Source organism: Peromyscus californicus, unplaced genomic scaffold (genome assembly GCF_007827085.1).
Source record: "Peromyscus californicus insignis strain IS unplaced genomic scaffold, ASM782708v3 Scaffold_19__1_contigs__length_69161282, whole genome shotgun sequence".
In the NCBI taxonomy this organism is placed as follows: Eukaryota; Metazoa; Chordata; class Mammalia; order Rodentia; family Cricetidae; genus Peromyscus; species Peromyscus californicus.
The window spans coordinates 33,714,220-33,721,056 of record NW_026294491.1 but is presented as its reverse complement, the minus strand read 5'-3'; positions in this window follow the sequence as shown (position 1 = coordinate 33,721,056).

Genomic DNA, 6,837 nt, shown 5'->3' with positions numbered 1-6,837 from the left:
ATCTCCTGGGTCCTTGTGGGAAACGAGCCTTTGGAGGCATGACGTGTTTCCAGACCTGCGGTTGGATAATGTGCATGAAATCCATTGTTGGCAGAAAATATCGTGAGTCACAAATGCATTTCGTGAACTCATTCCGTGTCACAGCTTAGCAACAGGGTACCCTGTAGAGTGGTGACCATTTCCTTTGTGACTGAGTGACAGGTGTGCTTCCTGCCCTGCTCAGTACTGTCACAAGTCACTAGCTCCAGAAAAAAAGAAATACAAGGTCGACATCCACGGTGTCAAAAAATTTGCATCAAGTTCGCCTAAGTTGTGCATAGCATAGAGGACACAGCCCTCCCACTGGGAGGGTGGAGTCTGAGCAAGATTTAGATTTAGGGACAGGATGGAGCTGATTTAAATTTCTTCTTGTTTCCTTGGCCAGAGACCTTTTTATGCAGAAATCAAAAATAGATCATCTTACCCTGAGTAAGTATTACTGCAAGTAGGGACTAATTAGACACAGATCATTCGTCCAACGAAGAGACTAGCAGTTGCCTACAAATTGGAGAGGCAGCAATAGTGAAGCTGAGAGTCTGGGGGATAAATGCATGCATCCATTGATAAGCTACAAGAATTGAATGGGTACCATACCGTTGTATGAGCCATTTGCCTGCTTAGGGTGGTCCCTCTGCATGCACACTGACTGAGCGGTCTTAGTTTAAGTCTTCCTTGGTAACAAGGTGATGCACTTAAGGGCCCTCCCATCGTTTTGGTTAGCAAGGCAAATATGATTCTCATAAGTTGATCTGCAGCTAAAATAGGGTTCTAGTTTGGTGCAGATGTTTATGACCTTTGAACTCCACCTTCCCTGTCAGAACAGGGTGGCTGATCATGGGAGCAGTAAAGGACAGCACCTCATCAACTGATTCACATGTCATGAGTCTCATCCACTGGGGACTGAATGAGATCCACATGCAGAGTGGGTCAGCTACTGCCATCTGGCCGCTTGGTGCCTGTGTGAAATGCTCTTCTGGTCCTTCTGCACAGGAGCACCACATCATAAGAACCACTGTGGCTTTGGCGCTAAGCAGCTTCCTTGCTGGAAATCTCAGAGTTAGAGAGGAGCCAAAGGGTATAAATTATGCCGGGAGGAAGCTTCTTGTGGGAAGGATCCCAGTGGGGAGGAACCCACACTTGTTGAACCACTGTGCCCTGGCTATGGCCGGGTTTCCTGGGTTTCCTGCCAACCTCTTTCTGAGATCATAGACTCAGAAACCTCTTCTGGCCAGTGCAGCCAGGTTTATCTTGTTCCAAGATAACTGTGCTCCCAAGGATTCAGAGCCTTCTCTGCTTTTGGCTTCCCTGTGTCTCATGACTTGTACATACATGAAAGCAGAAATACCCAGTCCTTGTTTATAGAATGTTCTCTTTCCTGTAGCTAGGTCCAATGAAGATGGAAGATTTGCATTTATGACAAAAAGTTATTTACCTCATGCATATTAGACAAAACAAAGAGAATAATCAAAACAGATTTCCTATGTAGGAGATACTGCGGCTGAGCATTGAGACTCAGTAGAGTGAGAGCAAAGCGTTGTTTTCTGATTCACCATTTAGACAAGGTGGCCATGTATCCTGCCTCTTGTTTTGTATGTACTGAGCAAACACAATGGTCACAACGCTTTATTTCACTATAAAAAAGCATCCCCATTTAAATACAGGTGCTGTCCCTCCAGGACACACTGCCAACCTGTTCTTATCCACCCTGTGTGGTCTCCCAGACGGTTCTCACAGACAGTTCTCAATAACCGTTCTAATTATTCCCAGGTTGACACGTCAAGTAAGATGAAATAAACATATACAATCCTGACTGCTTGTTTTAAGTCAGCTTGTTACAAGCTAAATCATTTTGGAAGAGGGGACCTCGACGGAGAATGTGCCTCCCTCAGATTGGCCTGTGCCAAAGCCTGTGGGGCGTTTTCTTGATCGATAGGGGAGGGCCCAGCTCACTGTGGGCAGCGTCACCCCTGGACTGGTGGTCCTGGATGCTGTGAGGAAGCAGTACCCCCTCACTGCTCTGCTTCAGTTCCTGCCTTCAGGTTCCTGGCTAGTTCTTCCTGTACAATGGACCTGAGGATTGTAAGCTGGAATAAACCATTTCCTCCCCAATTTGTTTTTGGTCATGGTGTCTTATCACAGCAATAGAACCCCTAACTGAGATACTTTCCTTCTTGTTGCAGCCATAAAACCTGGAGACACGCCTAGAAAACTCACTTTGAGGGCTGCTGAGATGATGTAGTAGGTGACAGCACTCTTAGTGCCCCCTGGTGACCCAACCTCAATCTCTGGAGCCCACATAAAGGCAGAAAGGGAATTGATTCTCAAAAGTTGTCCTCTGACCTCCCTGCATGCCGTATCATATGCATGTGTGCACACTCTTTCTCCCTGTCCCATACATTCACCCAACAAGTGAATAAAATTACAATAAAATTACATTTCGAGAGGGTGAAAAATCAATTCCAGGGCTCTGAAAAGTAAATAAAAACAACTGGGTTAGAAAAGATAAGAGTCTGAAGCTGACCAAATCCCCCCTCCTGCCTTTTTTTGGTATCTACTGATCTAGACCGTGAGTTGGTCCAAGTCTTCTAAGTGTGTGAGGTCTAACCAAAGAGCTGCAGGTGAGGCTTGAAGACTGAGAAAGGGTTCCTAGCCTTCTTTCCTCTTACATTTTCTCATCCCTTCCCTGGGTCACTGCCCAGAACTTAAAGAATCCAGTGTCTGAAACAGTGGCCTCAACAAAAGAGTGCCACTAGAGATACTCAGGCGCTTATTTCTCTAAGGACCGAGAACTGTCCCTGTAAATATAAGGAGCTGGGGTCCCAACAGAGTGTAGTGAACTCCTATTGATATTTTTTTTCTCTGTCTTTTTACAATGTGAGATGTGCATAGGAGAATGAGGTTAATAAAGCCCTATCCTGGCTAGAAAACTGCCGAGAGGTGAAGAGGAAATGAATGAAACCCAAAAAGAGTATAGATATTGCAGACAGAAGCATAGGAAAGTAAAGCTACAAAATTGTTTATAATTCCAGGGATTATCAGCAAGCTGACGCTGCTGCTAAATGTGGTGCCATATCCATTGAGAACTGAGCCACAAGACTGCCACCCTTCCAGACAGGCCACTGGGACTGCATGTCATGCATGTCTTTGATCCTAGCACTCAGGAGGTAAAGACAGGTAAAGACAGGTGACAGGTGGATCTGTGTGAGTTTGAGACCAGGCTGGTTTACACAGTGTGTTCTGGGAAAGCCAAGACTACAGAGTGAGATTCTGTCTCAAAAGGGAGGCGGGCATTGGAAGATGAGTATGGAAGGGGTGGTCCCAAACAGAACTACGCTACAGCCACAGATTGGCTGAAGCTCATGGCCTTCTTCCCAATTTCCTGCCAAAACAACGATGAACTACTTGAAGTTGAAAAGCACAGGATAGTAAGGACAGTGCACAGAAAGTCCAGACAATCATGAGGGCATGGGGATATCTCAGCACACAGTGCTTGTCACACACGGGAGAAGACCAGTGTGTCGGATAGTCTTATGTCAACTTGACACAAGCTAGAGTTGAAGGGAAGGGACCTTATAGAGAAAATGTCTCTATAAGATCCAGCTGTAAGGCATTTTCTTAATTAGTAATTGATGGGGGAGGGCCCAGCCCATGGTGGGTGGTGCCATCACGGGCTGGTGGTCCTGGGTTCTATAAGAAAGCAGTCTGAGCAAGCCATGGGAAGTCAGCCAGTAAGCATCACTCCTCCATAGTCTCTGTGTCAGCTCCTGCCTCCAGGATCCTGTCTGTTTGAGTTTCTGTCCTGCCTTCCTTCCATGATGGACTGCAACGTGGAAATGAAGTCCAATAAACCCTTTCCTCTCAACTTGTTTTTTGGTCATGGTATTTTGTCACAGCAATAGTAACCCTAAGAAAGACAACTAGCATTCGAATACTCAGTACCCATATAAAGGCTGGGGCACATATGGCAGCCACCTGTAATCCTAGCACCCTGGAGACAGAGGACCTCAAACAAGCTGGTAGCCAGGCTAGCTGGGATCAGCAGGCTACAGATTCAGAAAGAGACAGCCTCAGAAAATTAAGAACAAACAACAACAACAACAAAAACAAAAACAAAACAGAGATTATCAAGAAAGACTCCGAAGGAGAACTCTGAACCTTCACACACATATATGCACATATTCACAAACATACACAGGAACATGCATGCACATATGCCTGCACACATGTGTGTGCTATACAAATGTGAACATGTAAATGCACATGCAAAAAAACCAATTATGATATTTCTGAGATTTTTCAGTGTCGGTACAGGTATTTAATTGTAACACAGAGGAGCGGGGCAAGGCTCTATCTATCTATCTATCTATCTATCTATCTATCTATCTATCTATATGTTAAGGTGTATATATAATTATATATATATCAGTTAAAGTGGTGAAACATTGACTCCAAGGAGATGAGAAAGTAATACTTTATTATGCTTTAATTCATTGGACAGCCACTAAAAGAAATTAACAAAAATCCGAATATTGCTAAAACATGATGGATGATAGAATGCTATTCAACCCACAAGGAAGGAATTTCGGCACTATGTCACAACATGGATGAATCCAGGGGACATGTTAGGTAAACAACAAACAAACAAACAACAAAACCAGGCATGAAAAGACAAACACTAAACACTTACATGACTCTAAAATGGTCAGATTCCTAGGATCAAAGGTTGGGATGGTATGTACCAAGGCTTGGAGGCTTGGGTAGAAGAGGAGCCATTAAAAGGCCGGAATGCAGGGTCAGTCCAGCAGAAGGAATGACTTCTGGAGATCTGCTTTGCCATGATGCACATGTAGAAAGAAACAATGCTCGCATCCCTGCAATTGGTCAACTAGGTACATCTTGTGTTTTAGTGTTCACACTGTAACAAAATTGTAAAAGATTAAATAATAAAAGTGCCCCCAAAAAAAGCCAAAGAGGGAAAAAGAAAATAAGATGGGAAAAACAAGAAAAGAAACAGAAATACGGCCAGGAAGGGTGGACAGAATCCATGTGTACTAACATTTATATTACATATTATGTGTCTACACAATAATTAAAAGGTATACTATTAATAAGACTTTTAGTGAAACAATTTGATTTTACTGTATGCTTTTCTTTATAATAAATAGGTGAAAAGATAGATGAAATGGAAGAGGCTAGATATAAATATATGATAGATATAAATACATGATAGATATAAACACATGAACACGGACACATACTTGAAATGTCCACACTGACATCAGTTAGAAAATTTCTCAGGATACAGACGGATGTCACATTACGAGAACAAGATAACTTTCCATAAAAACACAACAATATTAAACATGGATGCACCTAACAACTGTGTTTTAGAACACACAAGACAAAACAGTGACGTGTCTGAAAAGAGGAGGGGACAAATCAGCAGTTGTCATTGGAGACTGAAACTCCTCTCTTGAGTATCCACAGAACTGTAAAAAAGAAATCTTGCTGCAGGCAAAACCGGACAACAGAAGCGAACTGGCATTTTCAATTATAAGGCGCTCACTCAACCATAGCAGAAGGTACATTCTTTCAAGTGTATGAAACCATTTTCCAAGGAAGGCCACATTCTAGACTGTAAAACAAAGGTTACTAACAAGCCTGAAGAGTCAACTGAATACAAAGGCTAGGAATAGTGATGCGTGTCTGCTAACCCAGCTCTGGGGAGGCAGAGACAGGTGGATCCCTGGACTTGCTGGTCAGATAGCCTAGCAAATCTGTAAGTTACAAGGTTAGGGAAAGATCCTGTCTCAAAAAATAAGGTGAGGAATGGCTGAAGAAGGTGCCTAGCACTGACCACCACTTACAGGCAGGACCAGACACAGACAGACACAGACACAGACAGACACAGGCAGACACAGACACACACAATTCACACAGACACAAATACACAGACAGATACAGGCACACAGACACACACAAACATAGACACAGACAGACAGACGCACACACACACAGACATAGACAACACTGACACAGACACACACAAACATAGACACAGACACACAGACATAAACACAGACACAGACACACATACGCGCGCACACACACACACACACACACATACACACACAGGCACAGATGTAGTGACACACACACAAATAATTTAAAAACTTGAAGTTATACTCTCTATGATTTTTTTTTTTTTGAGACAGGGTGTCTCTGTTTAGCTTTGGAGCCTTTCCTGGATCTCACTCTGTAACCAGGCTGGCCTTGAACTCACAGAGATCCGCCTGCCTCTGCCTCCTGAGTGCTGAAATTAAAGGCATGTGCCACCACCGCCCCGCATCTCTATGATATTTTTTAACTAGAAATTGTTAGCGGGAAGACGTCAGAAATACATCAAAGCACTTGAAATTAAACCATTTCTAAGCTATCTATAGAAAAAAAAGAGAAGGGCTCATGGGAAATTCAGTATTACTTTGAAGATGGGGGAAAATGAAAATGCAGCATATCAAAATGTGAGGCTCTTTGGAGCTGTGCTGCATGTGTGTGGGAGTGTGTAGTATTAATGGTTCTTACTAGACATGAGAAATATGAGGCTGGAATGACGGCTTTGCATTGGAGAGGACCTGAGTGTGTCTCCCACTACTGCAGTCAAACAGCTCATGACCACCTGTACCTCCAGCTCCAGGGCATCTGATGACCTCTTCTTGCCTTCACAGACATCTCCTTCACATGTGGGATCCATTGGGTATCATCTTATATATTTTATACAATGTATCCTGGATTGTAGCT